This window comes from Nothobranchius furzeri, chromosome 7 (assembly GCF_043380555.1).
Source record: "Nothobranchius furzeri strain GRZ-AD chromosome 7, NfurGRZ-RIMD1, whole genome shotgun sequence".
Classification (NCBI taxonomy): domain Eukaryota; kingdom Metazoa; phylum Chordata; class Actinopteri; order Cyprinodontiformes; family Nothobranchiidae; genus Nothobranchius; species Nothobranchius furzeri.
The window spans coordinates 8,705,622-8,719,021 of record NC_091747.1 but is presented as its reverse complement, the minus strand read 5'-3'; positions in this window follow the sequence as shown (position 1 = coordinate 8,719,021).

Below are 13,400 nucleotides of genomic sequence, written 5' to 3'. Positions count from 1 at the left end.
TTTCCTAAGGAGGTAAAACCATGTCCCAAAGGTCACTGGATCGTTGTCAATTTCAAAAAGTAGTCCAGTTACACATTTGTGGGCTTATAACTTGGCTTCTGAATGTCGTAGAGAGATCAGGTTTGTTTTAGTGTACTCCAATCAACAGCCCCTAAAACCACAAAAAGGAATGGAGTCATTAGCACTTATGGTTTTTAAATGGCACCCAGAATTATGTTGCACGAAGCACAATTTCACATCATTCTGGGTTCATATGTGTGAAAACAAGGTCCAATCAGGCTGAAACGTTACAGGAAGGTAGAATCTATTGAGTTGTAAGTGATCTGAACGTTTCATGACGATAGCACTTTCCTAAGGGGGTCAAACCATGTCCCAAAGGTCACCGGGCCTGGTGCCACTTTAAAGAAGTAGTCCAGTTACACCTTTGTGGGCTTATAACTTGGCTTCTGAATGTCCTAGACAGGCCAGGCTTGTTTGAGTGTACTTCAATAAACAGCCCCTACAACCACAAAAAGGAATGGAGTCATTAGCACTTATGGTTTTTAAATGGCACCCAGAATTATGTTGCACGAAGCACAATTTCACATCATTCTGGGTTCATTTGTGTGAAAACAAGGTCCAATAAGGCTGAAACGTTACAGGAAGGTAGAATCTATTGAGTTGTAAGTGATCTGAACGTTTCATGATGATAGCACTTTCCTAAGGGGGTCAAACCATGTCCCAAAGGTCACCGGGCCTGGTGTCACTTTAAAGAAGTAGTCCAGTAACACCTTGGTGGGCTTATAACTTGGCTTCTGAATGTCCTAGAGAGGTCAGGCTTGTTTTAGTTTACTCCAATCAACAGCCCCTACAGCCACAAAAAGGAATGGAGTCATTAGCACTTATGGTTTGTAAATGTCACCCAGAATTATGTTGCACGAAGCACAATTTCACATCATTCTGGGTCAATTTGTGTGAAAACAAGGTCCAATCAGGCTGAAACGTTACAGAAAGGTAGAATCTATTGAGTTGTAAGTGATATGAACGTTTCATGATGATCGCACATTCCTATAGGGTGTCAAACCATGTCCCAAAGGTCACCGGGCCTGGTGTCACTTTAAAGAAGTAGTCCAGTTACACATTTGTGGGCTCATAACTTGGCTTCTGAATATCCTAGAGAGGTCAGGTTTAATTTAGAGTACTCCAATTAACAGCCCCCATTACCCCAAAAAGGAATTTAGTCATTAGCACTTATGGTTTTTAAATGGCACCCAGAATTATGTTGCACGAAGCACAATTTCACATCATTCTGGGTCCATTTGTGTGAAAACAAGGTCCAATCAGGCTGAAACGTTACAAGAAGGTAGAATCTATTGAGTTGTAAGTGATCTGAATGTTTCATGATGATCGCACATTCCTATAGGGGGTCAAACCATGTCCCAAAGGTCACCGGGCCTGGTGTCACTTTAAACAAGTAGTCCAGTTTCACATTTGTGGGCTTATAACTTGGCTTCTGAATGTCCTAGAGAGGTCAGGTTTGTTTTAGTGTACTCCAATCAACAGCCCCTACAACCACAAAAATGAATGGAGTCATTAGCACTTATGGTTAGTAAATGGCACCCAGAATTATGTTGCACGAAGCACAATTTCACATCATTCTGGGTTCATTTGTGTGAAAACAAGGTCCAGTCAGGCTGAAACGTTACAGGAAGGTAGAATCTATTGAGTTGTAAGTGATCTGAACGTTTCATGATGATAGCACTTTCCTAAGGGGGTCAAACGATGTCCCAAAGGTCACCGGGCCTGGTGTCACTTTAAAGAAGTAGTCCAGTTACACCTTTGTGGGCTTATAACTTGGCTTCTGAATTTCCTAGAGAGGTCAGGTTTGTTTTAGTGTACTCCAATCAACAGCCCCTACAGCCACAAAAAGGAATGGAGTCATTAGCACTTATGGTTTTTAAATGGCACCCAGAATTATGTTGCACGAAGCACAATTTCACATCATTCTGGGTCCATTTGTGTGAAAACAAGGTCCAATCAGGCTGAAACGTTACAAGAAGGTAGAATCTATTGAGTTGTAAGTGATCTGAACGTTTCATGATGATCGCACATTCCTATAGGGGGTCAAACCATGTCCCAAAGGTCACCGGGCCTGGTGTCACTTTAAAGAAGTAGTCCAGTTTCACATTTGTGGGCTTATAACTTGGCTTCTGAATGATCTTGATAGGTCAGGCTTGTTTTAGTGTACTCCAATCAACAGCTCCTACAGCCACAAAATGGAATGGAGTCATTAGCACTTATGGTTTGTAAATGGCACCCAGAATTATGTTGCACGAAGCACAATTTCACATCATTCTGGGTCCATTTGTGTGAAAACAAGGTCCAATCAGGCTGAAACGTTACAAGAAGGTAGAATCTATTGAGTTGTAAGTGATCTGAACGTTTCATGATGATAGCACTTTCCTAAGGGGGTCATACCATGTCCCAAAGGTCACCGGGCCTGGTGTCACTTTAAAGAAGTAGTCCAGTTACACCTTTGTGGGCTTATAACTTGGCTTCTGAATGTCCTAGAGAGGTCAGGCTTGTTTTAGTGTACTCCAATCAACAGCCCCTACAGCCACAAAAAGGAATGGAGTCATTAGCACTTATGGTTTGTAAATGGCACCCAGAATTATGTTGCACGAAGCACAATTTCACATCATTCTGGGTTCATTTGTGTGAAAACAAGGTCCATTAAGGCTGAAACGTTACAAGAAGGTAGAATCTATTGAGTTGTAAGTGATCTGAACGTTTCATGATGATCGCACATTCCTATAGGGGGTCAAACCATGTCCCAAAGGTCACCGGGCCTGGTGTCACTTTAAAGAAGTAGTCCAGTTACACCTTTGTGGGCTTATAACTTGGCTTCTGAATATCCTAGAGAGGTCAGGTTTGTTTTAGAGTACTCCAATTAACAGCCCCCTTTACCCCAAAAAGGAATGGAGTCATTAGCACTTATGGTTTTTAAATGGCACCCAGAATTATGTTGCACGAAGCACAATTTCACATCATTCTGGGTCCATTTGTGTGAAAACAAGGTCCAATCAGGCTGAAACGTTACAAGAAGGTAGAATCTATTGAGTTGTAAGTGATCTGAACGTTTCATGATGATCGCACATTCCTATAGGGGGTCAAACCATGTCCCAAAGGTCACCGGGCCTGGTGTCACTTTAAAGAAGTAGTCCAGTTTCACATTTGTGGGCTTATAACTTGGCTTCTGAATGTCCTTGATAGGTCAGGCTTGTTTTAGTGTACTCCAATCAACAGCCCCTACAGCCACAAAAAGGAATGGAGTCATTAGCACTTATGGTTTGTAAATGGCACCCAGAATTATGTTGCACGAAGCACAATTTCACATCATTCTGGGTCCATTTGTGTGAAAACAAGGTCCAATCAGGCTGAAACGTTACAAGAAGGTAGAATCTATTGAGTTGTAAGTGATCTGAACGTTTCATGATGATAGCACTTTCCTAAGGGGGTCAAACCATGTCCCAAAGGTCACCGGGCCTGGTGTCACTTTAAAGAAGTAGTCCAGTTACACCTTTGTGGGCTTATAACTTGGCTTCTGAATGTCCTAGAGAGGTCAGGCTTGTTTTATTGTACTCCAATCAACAGCCCCTACAGCCACAAAAAGGAATGGAGTCATTAGCACTTATGGTTTGTAAATGGCACCCAGAATTATGTTGCACGAAGCACAATTTCACATCATTCTGGGTTCATTTGTGTGAAAACAAGGTCCATTAAGGCTGAAACGTTACAAGAAGGTAGAATCTATTGAGTTGTAAGTGATCTGAACGTTTCATGATGATCGCACATTCCTATGGGGGGTCAAACCATGTCCCAAAGGTCACCGGGCCTGGTGTCACTTTAAAGAAGTAGTCCAGTTACACCTTTGTGGGCTTATAACTTGGCTTCTGAATATCCTAGAGAGGTCAGGTTTGTTTTAGAGTACTCCAATTAACAGCCCCCTTTACCCCAAAAAGGAATGGAGTCATTAGCACTTATGGTTTTTAAATGGCACCCAGAATTATGTTGCACGAAGCACAATTTCACATCATTCTGGGTCCATTTGTGTGAAAACAAGGTCCAGTCAGGCTGAAACGTTACAGGAAGGTAGAATCTATTGAGTTGTAAGTGATCTGAACGTTTCATGATGATAGCACTTTCCTAAGGGGATCAAACCATGTCCCAGAGGTCACCGGATCTGGTGTCAATGTAAAGAAGTAGTCCAGTTACACATTTGTGGGCTTATAACTTGGCTTCTGAATGTCCTAGAGAGATCAGGTTTGTTTTAGTGTACTCCAATCAACAGTCCCTACAACCACAAAAAGGAATGGAGTCATTATCACTAATGGTTTGTAAATGGCACCCAGAATTATGTTGCACGAAGCACAATTTCACATCATTCTGGGTCCATTTGTGTGAAAACAAGGTCCAGTCAGGCTGAAACGTTACAAGAAGGTAGAATCTATTGAGTTGTAAGTGATCTGAACGTTTCATGATGATCGCACATTCCTATAGGGGGTCAAACCATGTCCCAAAGTTCACCGGGCCTGGTGTCACTTTAAGGATGTAGTCCAGTTACACCTTTGTGGGCTTATAACTTGTCTTCTGAATATCCTAGAGAGGTCAGGTTTGTTTTAGAGTACTCCATTCAACAGCCCCCATTACCCCAAAAAGGAATGGAGTCATTAGCACTTATGGTTTTCAAATGGCACCGAGAATTATGTTGCACGAAGCACAATTTCACATCATTCTGGGTTCATTTGTGTGAAAACAAGGTCCAATCAGGCTGAAACGTTACAAGAAGGTAGAATCTATTGAGTTGTAAGTGATCTGAACGATTCATGATGATAGCACTTTCCTAAGGGGGTCAAACGATGTCCCAAAGTTCACCGGGCCTTGTGTCACTTTAAAGAAGTAGTCCAGTTACACCTTTGTGGGCTTATAACTTGGCTTCTGAATGTCCTAGAGAGGTCAGGCTTGTTTTAGTGTACTCCAATCAACAGCCCCTACAGCCACAAAAAGGAATGGAGTCATTAGCACTTATGGTTTTTAAATGGCACCCAGAATTATGTTGCACGAAGCACAATTTCACATCATTGCGGGTCCATTTGTGTGAAAACAAGGTCCAATCAGGCTGAAACGTTACAAGAAGGTAGAATCTATTGAGTTGTAAGTGATCTGAACGTTTCATGATGATCGCACATTCCTATAGGGGGTCAAACCATGTCCCAAAGGTCACCGGGCCTGGTGTCACTTTAAAGATGTAGTCCAGTTACACCTTTGTGGGCTTATAACTTGGCTTCTGAATATCCTAGAGAGGTCAGGTTTAATTTAGAGTACTCCAATTAACAGCCCCCATTACCCCAAAAAGGAATTTAGTCATTAGCACTTATGGTTTTTAAATGGCACCCAGAATTATGTTGCACGAAGCACAATTTCACATCATTCTGGGTCCATTTGTGTGAAAACAAGGTCCAATCAGGCTGAAACGTTACAGGAAGGTAGAATCTATTGAGTTGTAAGTGATCTGAACGTTTCATGATGATCGCACATTCCTATAGGGGGTCAAACCATGTCCCAAAGGTCACCGGGCCTGGTGTCACTTTAAAAAAGTAGTCCAGTTACACCTTTGTGGGCTTATAACTTGGCTTCTGAACGTCCTAGAGAGGTCAGGTTTGTTTTAGTGTACTCCAATCAACAGCCCCTACAACCACAAAAATGAATGGAGTCATTAGCACTTATGGTTTGTAAATGGCACCCAGAATTATGTTGCACGAAGCACAATTTCACATCATTCTGGGTTCATTTGTGTGAAAACAAGGTCCAATCAGGCTGAAACGTTACAAGAAGGTAGAATCTATTGAGTTGTAAGTGATCTGAACGTTTCATGATGATCGCACATTCCTAAGGGGGTCAAACCATGTCCCAAAGGTCACCGGGCCTGGTGTCACTTTAAAGAAGTAGTCCAGTTACACCTTTGTGGGCTTATAACTTGGCTTCTGAATATCCTAGAGAGGTCAGGTTTAATTTAGAGTACTCCAATTAACAGCCCCCATTACCCCAAAAAGGAATGGAGTCATTAGCACTTATGGTTTTTAAATGGCACCCAGAATTATGTTGCACGAAGCACAATTTCACATCATTCTGGGTTCATTTGTGTGAAAACAAGGTCCAATCAGGCTGAAACGTTACAGGAAGGTAGAATCTATTGAGTTGTAAGTGATCTGAACGTTTCATGATGATAGCACTTTCCTAAGGGGGTAAAACCATGTCCCAAAGGTCACCGGATCGGTGTCAATTTAAAGAAGTAGTCCAGTTACACATTTGTGGGCTTATAACTTGGCTTCTGAATGTCCTAGAGAGATCAGGTTTGTTTTAGTGTACTCCAATCAACAACCCCTACAACCACAAAAAGGAATGGAGTCATTAGCACTCATGGTTTGTAAATGGCACCCAGAATTATGTGGCACAAAGCACAATTTCACATCATTCTGGGTTCATTTGTGTGAAAACAAGGTCCAATCAGGCTGAAACGTTACAGGAAGGTAGAATCTATTGAGTTGTACGTGATCTGAACGTTTCATGATGATAGCACTTTCCTAAGGAGGTAAACCCATGTCCCAAAGGTCACCGGATCGGTGTCAATTTAAAAAAGTAGTCCAGTTACACATTTGTGGGCTTATAACTTGGCTTCTGAATGTCCTAGAGAGATCAGGTTTGTTTTAGTGTACTCCAATCAACAGCCCCTACAACCACAAAAAGGAATGGAGTCATTAGCACTTATGGTTTTTAAATGGCACCCAGAATTATGTTGCACGAAGCACAATTTCACATCATTCTGGGTCCATTTGTGTGAAAACAAGGTCCAATCAGGCTGAAACGTTACAGGAAGGTAGAATCTATTGAGTTGTAAGTGATCTGAACGTTTCATGATGATAGCACTTTCCTAAGGGGGTCAAACCATGTCCCAGAGGTCACCGGATCTGTTGTCAATTTAAAGAAGTAGTCCAGTTACACATTTGTGGGCTTATAACTTGGCTTCTGAATGTCCTAGAGAGATCAGGGTTATTTTAGTGTACTCCAATCAACAGCCCCTACAACCACAAAAAGTAATGGAGTCATTAGCACTTATGGTTTTTAAATGGCACCCAGAATTATGTTGCACGAAGCACAATTTCACATCATTCTGGGTCCATTTGTGTGAAAACAAGGTCCAGTCAGGCTGAAATGTTACAAGAAGGTAGAATCTGTTGTGTTGTAAGTGATCTGAACGTTTCATGATGATCGCACATTCCTATAGGGGGTCAAACCATGTCCCAAAGGTCACCGGGCCTGGTGTCACTTTAAAGAAGTAGTCCAGTTAAACCTTTGTGGGCTTATAACTTGGCTTCTGAATATCCTAAAGAGGTCAGGTTTGTTTTAGAGAACTCCAATTAACAGCCCCCATTACCCCAAAAAGGAATGGAGTCATTAGCACTTATGGTTTTTAAATGGCACCCAGAATTATGTTGCACAAAGCACAATTTCACATCATTCTGGGTTCATTTGTGTGAAAACAAGGTCCAATCAGGCTGAAACGTTACAGGATGGTAGAATCTATTGAGTTGTAAGTGATCTGAACGTTTCATGATGATCGCACTTTCCTAAGGGGGTCAAACCATGTCCTAAAGGTCACCGGATCTGGTGTCACTTTAAAGAAGTAGTCCAGTTACACATTTGTGGGCTTATAACTTGGCTTCTGAATATCCTAGAGAGGTCAGGTTTGTTTTGGAGTACTCCAATTAACAGCCCCTATTACCTCAAAAAGAAATGGAGTCATTAGCACTTATGGTTTTTAAATGGCACCCAGAATTATGTTGCACGAAGCACAATTTCACATCATTCTGGGTCCATTTGTGTGAAAACAAGGTCCAATAAGGCTGAAACGTTTCAAGAAGGTAGAATCTATTGAGTTGTAAGTGATCTGAACGTTTCATGATGATCGCACATTCCTAAGTGGGTCAAAACATGTCCCAAAAGTCACCGGATCTGGTGTCACTTTAAAGAAGTAGTCCAGTTACACATTTGTGGGCTTATAACTTGGCTTCTGAATGTCCTAGAGAGATCAGGTTTGTTTTAGTGTACTCCAATCAACAGCCCCTACAACCACAAAAAGGAATGGAGTCATTAGCACTTATGGTTTGTAAATGGCACCCAGAATTATGTTGCATGAAGCACAATTTCACATCATTCTGGGTCCATTTGTGTGAAAACAAGGTCCAATCAGGCTGAAACGTTACAAGAAGGTACAATCTATTGAGTTTTAAGTGATCTGAAAGTTTCATGATGATCGCACATTCCTAAGGGGGTCAAATTATATCCCAAAGGTCACCGGATCTGGTGTCACTTTAAAGAAGTAGTCCAGTTACACCTTTGTGGGCTTATAACTTGGCTTCTGAATGTCCTAGAGAGATCAGGTTTGTTTTGGTGTACTCCAATCAACAGCCCCTACAACCACAAAAAGGAATGGAGTCATTAGCACTTATGGTTTGTAAATGGCACCCAGAATTATGTTGCACGAAGCACAATTTCACATCATTCTGGGTTCATTTGTGTGAAAACAAGGTCCAATCAGGCTGAAACGTTACAGGAAGGTAGAATCTATTGAGTTGTAAGTGATCTGAACGTTTCATGATGATAGCACTTTCCTAAGGGGGTCAAACCATGTCCCAAAGGTCACCGGATCTGGTGTCAATTTAAAGAAGTAGTCCAGTTACACATTTGTGGGCTTATAACTTGGCTTCTGAATATCCTAGAGAGATCAGGTTTGTTTCAGAGTACTTCAATCAACAGCCCCTACAACCAAAAAAAGGAATGGAGTCATTAGCACTTATGGTTTGTAAATGGCACCCAGAATTATGTTGCACAAAGCACAATTTCACATCATTCTGGGTCCATTTGTGTGAAAACAAGGTCCATTAAGGCTGAAACGTTACAAGAAGGTAGAATCTATTGAGTTGTAAGTGATCTGAACGTTTCATGATGATCGCACATTCCTATAGGGGGTCAAACCATGTCCCAAAGGTCCCCGGGCCTGGTGTCACTTTAAAGAAGTAGTCCAGTTACACCTTTGTGGGCTTATAACTTGGCTTCTGAATGTCCTAGAGAGGTCAGGCTTGTTTTAGTGTACTCCAATCAACAGCCCCTACAGCCACAAAAAGGAATGGAGTCATTGGCACTTATGGTTTGTAAATGGCACCCAGAATTATGTTGCACGAAGCACAATTTCACATCATTCTGGGTCCATTTGTGTGAAAACAAGGTACAATCAAGCTGAAACGTTACAGGAAGGTAGAATCTATTGAGTTGTAAGTGATCTGAACGTTTCATGATGATAGCACTTTCCTAAGGGGGTCAAACCATGTCCCAAAGGTCACCGGGCCTGGTGTCACTTTAAAGAAGTAGTCCAGTTACACATTTGTGGGCTTATAACTTGGCTTCTGAATATCCTAGAGAGGTCAGGTTTAATTTAGAGTACTCCAATTAACAGCCCCCATTACCCCAAAAAGGAATTTAGTCATTAGCACTTATGGTTTTTAAATTGCACCCAGAATTATGTTGCACGAAGCACAATTTCACATCATTCTGGGTCCATTTGTGTGAAAACAAGGTCCAATCAGGCTGAAACGTTACAAGAAGGTAGAATCTATTGAGTTGTAAGTGATCTGAATGTTTCATGATGATCGCACATTCCTATAGGGGGTCAAACCATGTCCCAAAGGTCACCGGGCCTGGTGTCACTTTAAACAAGTAGTCCAGTTTCACATTTGTGGGCTTATAACTTGGCTTCTAAATGTCCTAGAGAGGTCAGGTTTGTTTTAGTGTACTCCAATCAACAGCCCCTACAACCACAAAAATGAATGTAGTCATTGGCACTAATGGTTTGTAAATGGCACCCAGAATTATGTTGCACGAAGCACAATTTCACATCATTCTGGGTCCATTTGTGTGAAAACAAGGTCCAATCAGGCTGAAACGTTACAGGAAGGTAGAATCTATTGAGTTGTAAGTGATCTGAACGTTTCATGATGATAGCACTTTCCTAAGGGGGTCAAACCATGTCCCAAAGGTCACCGGGCCTGGTGTCACTTTAAAGAAGTAGTCCAGTTACACATTTGTGGGCTTATAACTTGGCTTCTGAATATCCTAGAGAGATCAGGTTTGTTTCAGAGTACTTCAATCAACAGCCCCTACAACCACAAAAAGGAATGGAGTCTCTAGCACTTATGGTTTTTAAATGGCACCCAGAATTATGTTGCACGAAGCACAATTTCACATCATTCTGGGTCCATTTGTGTGAAAACAAGGTCCAATCAGGCTGAAACGTTACAAGAAGGTAGAATCTATTGAGTTGTAAGTGATCTGAATGTTTCATGATGATCGCACATTCCTATAGGGGGTCAAACCATGTCCCAAAGGTCACCGGGCCTGGTGTCACTTTAAACAAGTAGTCCAGTTACACCTTTGTGGGCTTATAACTTGGCTTCTGAATGTCCTAGAGAGGTCAGGCTTGTTTTAGTGTACTCCAATCAACAGCCCCTACAGCCACAAAAAGGAATTTAGTCATTAGCACTTATGGTTTTTAAATGGCACCCAGAATTATGTTGCACGAAGCACAATTTCACATCATTCTGGGTCCATTTGTGTGAAAACAAGGTCCAATCAGGCTGAAACGTTACAGGAAGGTAGAATCTATTGAGTTGTAAGTGATCTGAACGTTTCATGATGATAGCACTTTCCTAAGGGGGTCAAACCATGTCCCAAAGGTCACCGGATCTGCTGTCAATTTAAAGAAGTGGTCCAGTTACACATTTGTCGGCTTATAACTTGGCTTCTGAATGTCCTAGAGATATCAGGTTTGTTTTAGTGTACTCCAATCAACAGCCCCTACAACCACAAAAAGGAATGGAGTCATTAGCACTTATGGTTTGTAAATGGCACCCAGAATTATGTTGCACGATGCACAATTTTACATCATTCTGGGTCCATTTGTGTGAAAACAAGGTCCAATCAGGCTGAAACGTTACAAGAAGGTAGAATCTATTGAGTTGTAAGTGACCTGAACGTTTCATGATGATCGCACATTCCTATAGGGGGTCAAACCATGTCCCAAAGGTCACCGGGCCTGGTGTCACTTTAAAGAAGTAGTGCATTTACACCTTTGTGGGCTTATAACTTGGCTTCTGAATATCCTAGAGAGGTCAGGTTTAATTTAGAGTACTCCAATTAACAGCCCCCATTACCCCAAAAAGGAATGGAGTCATTAGCACTTATGGTTTTTAAATGGCACCCAGAATTATGTTGCACAAAGCACAATTTCACATCATTCTGGGTTCATTTGTGTGAAAACAAGGTCCAATCAGGCTGAAATGTTTCAAGAAGGTAGAATCTATTGAGTTGTAAGTGATCTGAAAGTTTCATGATGATCGCACATTCCTAAGGGGGTCAAATTATGTCCCAAAGGTCACCGGATCTGGTGTCACTTTAAAGAAGTAGTCCAGTTACACCTTTGTGGGCTTATAACTTGGCTTCTGAATGTCCTAGAGAGATCAGGTTTGTTTTGGTGTACTCCAATCAACAGCCCCTACAACCACAAAAAGGAATGGAGTCATTAGCACTTATGGTTTGTAAATGGCACCCAGAATTATGTTGCACGAAGCACAATTTTACATCATTCTGGGTCCATTTGTGTGAAAACAAGGTCCATTAAGGCTGAAACGTTACAAGAAGGTAGAATCTATTGAGTTGTAAGTGATCTGAACGTTTCATGATGATCGCACATTCCTATAGGGGGTCAAACCATGTCCCAAAGGTATCCGGGCCTGGTGTCACTTTAAAGAAGTAGTCCAGTTACACCTTTGTGGGCTTATAACTTGGCTTCTGAATGTCCTAGAGAGGTCAGGCTTGTTTTAGTGTACTCCAATCAACAGCCCCTACAGCCACAAAAAGGAATGGAGTCATTGGCACTTATGGTTTGTAAATGGCACCCAGAATTATGTTGCACGAAGCACAATTTCACATCATTCTGGGTCCATTTGTGTGAAAACAAGGTCCAATCAGGCTGAAACGTTACAGGAAGGTAGAATCTATTGAGTTGTAAGTGATCTGAACGTTTCATGATGATAGCACTTTCCTAAGGGGGTCAAACCATGTCCCAAAGGTCACCGGGCCTGGTGTCACTTTAAAGAAGTAGTCCAGTTACACATTTGTGGGCTTATAACTTGGCTTCTGAATATCCTAGAGAGGTCAGGTTTAATTTAGAGTACTCCAATTAACAGCCCCCATTACCCCAAAAAGGAATTTAGTCATTAACACTTATGGTTTTTAAATGGCACCCAGAATTATGTTGCACGAAGCACAATTTCACATCATTCTGGGTCCATTTGTGTGAAAACAAGGTCCAATCAGGCTGAAACGTTACAGTAAGGTAGAATCTATTGAGTTGTAAGTGATCTGAACGTTTCATGATGATAGCACTTTCCTAAGGGGGTCAAACCATGTCCCAAAGGTCACCGGATCGGTGTCAATTTAAAGAAGTAGTCCAGTTACACATTTGTGGGCTTATAACTTGGCTTCTGAATGTCCTAGAGTGATCAGGTTTGTTTCAGAGTACTCCAATCAACATCCCCTACAACCACAAAAAGGAATGGAGTCATTAGCACTTATGGTTTGTAAATGGCACCCAGAATTATGTTGCACGAAGCACAATTTCACATCATTCTGGGTCCATTTGTGTGAAAACAAGGTCCATTCAGGCTGAAACGTTACAAGAAGGTAGAATCTATTGAGTTGTAAGTGATCTGAACGTTTCATGATGATCGCACATTCCTATAGGGGGTCAAACCATGTCCCAAAGGTCAACGGGCCTGGTGTCACTTTAAAGAAGTAGTCCAGTTACACCTTTGTGGGCTTATAACTTGGCTTCTGAATGTCCTAGAGAGGTCAGGCTTGTTTTAGTGTACTCCAATCAACAGCCCCTACAGCCACAAAAAGGAATGGAGTCAAAAGCACTTATGGTTTGTAAATGGCACCCAGAATTATGTTGCACAAAGCACAATTTCACATCATTCTGGGTCCATTTGTGTGAAAACAAGGTCCAATCAGACTGAAACGTTACAAGAAGGTAGAATCTATTGAGTTGTAAGTGATCTGAACGTTTCATGATGATCGCACATTCCTAAGGGTGTCAAACCATGTCCCAAAGGTCACCGGGCCTGGTGTCACTTTAAAGAAGTAGTCCAGTTACACCTTTGTGGGCTTATAACTTGGCTTCTGAATATCCTAGAGAGGTCAGTTTTAATTTAGAGTACTCCAAATAACAGCCCCCATTACCCCAA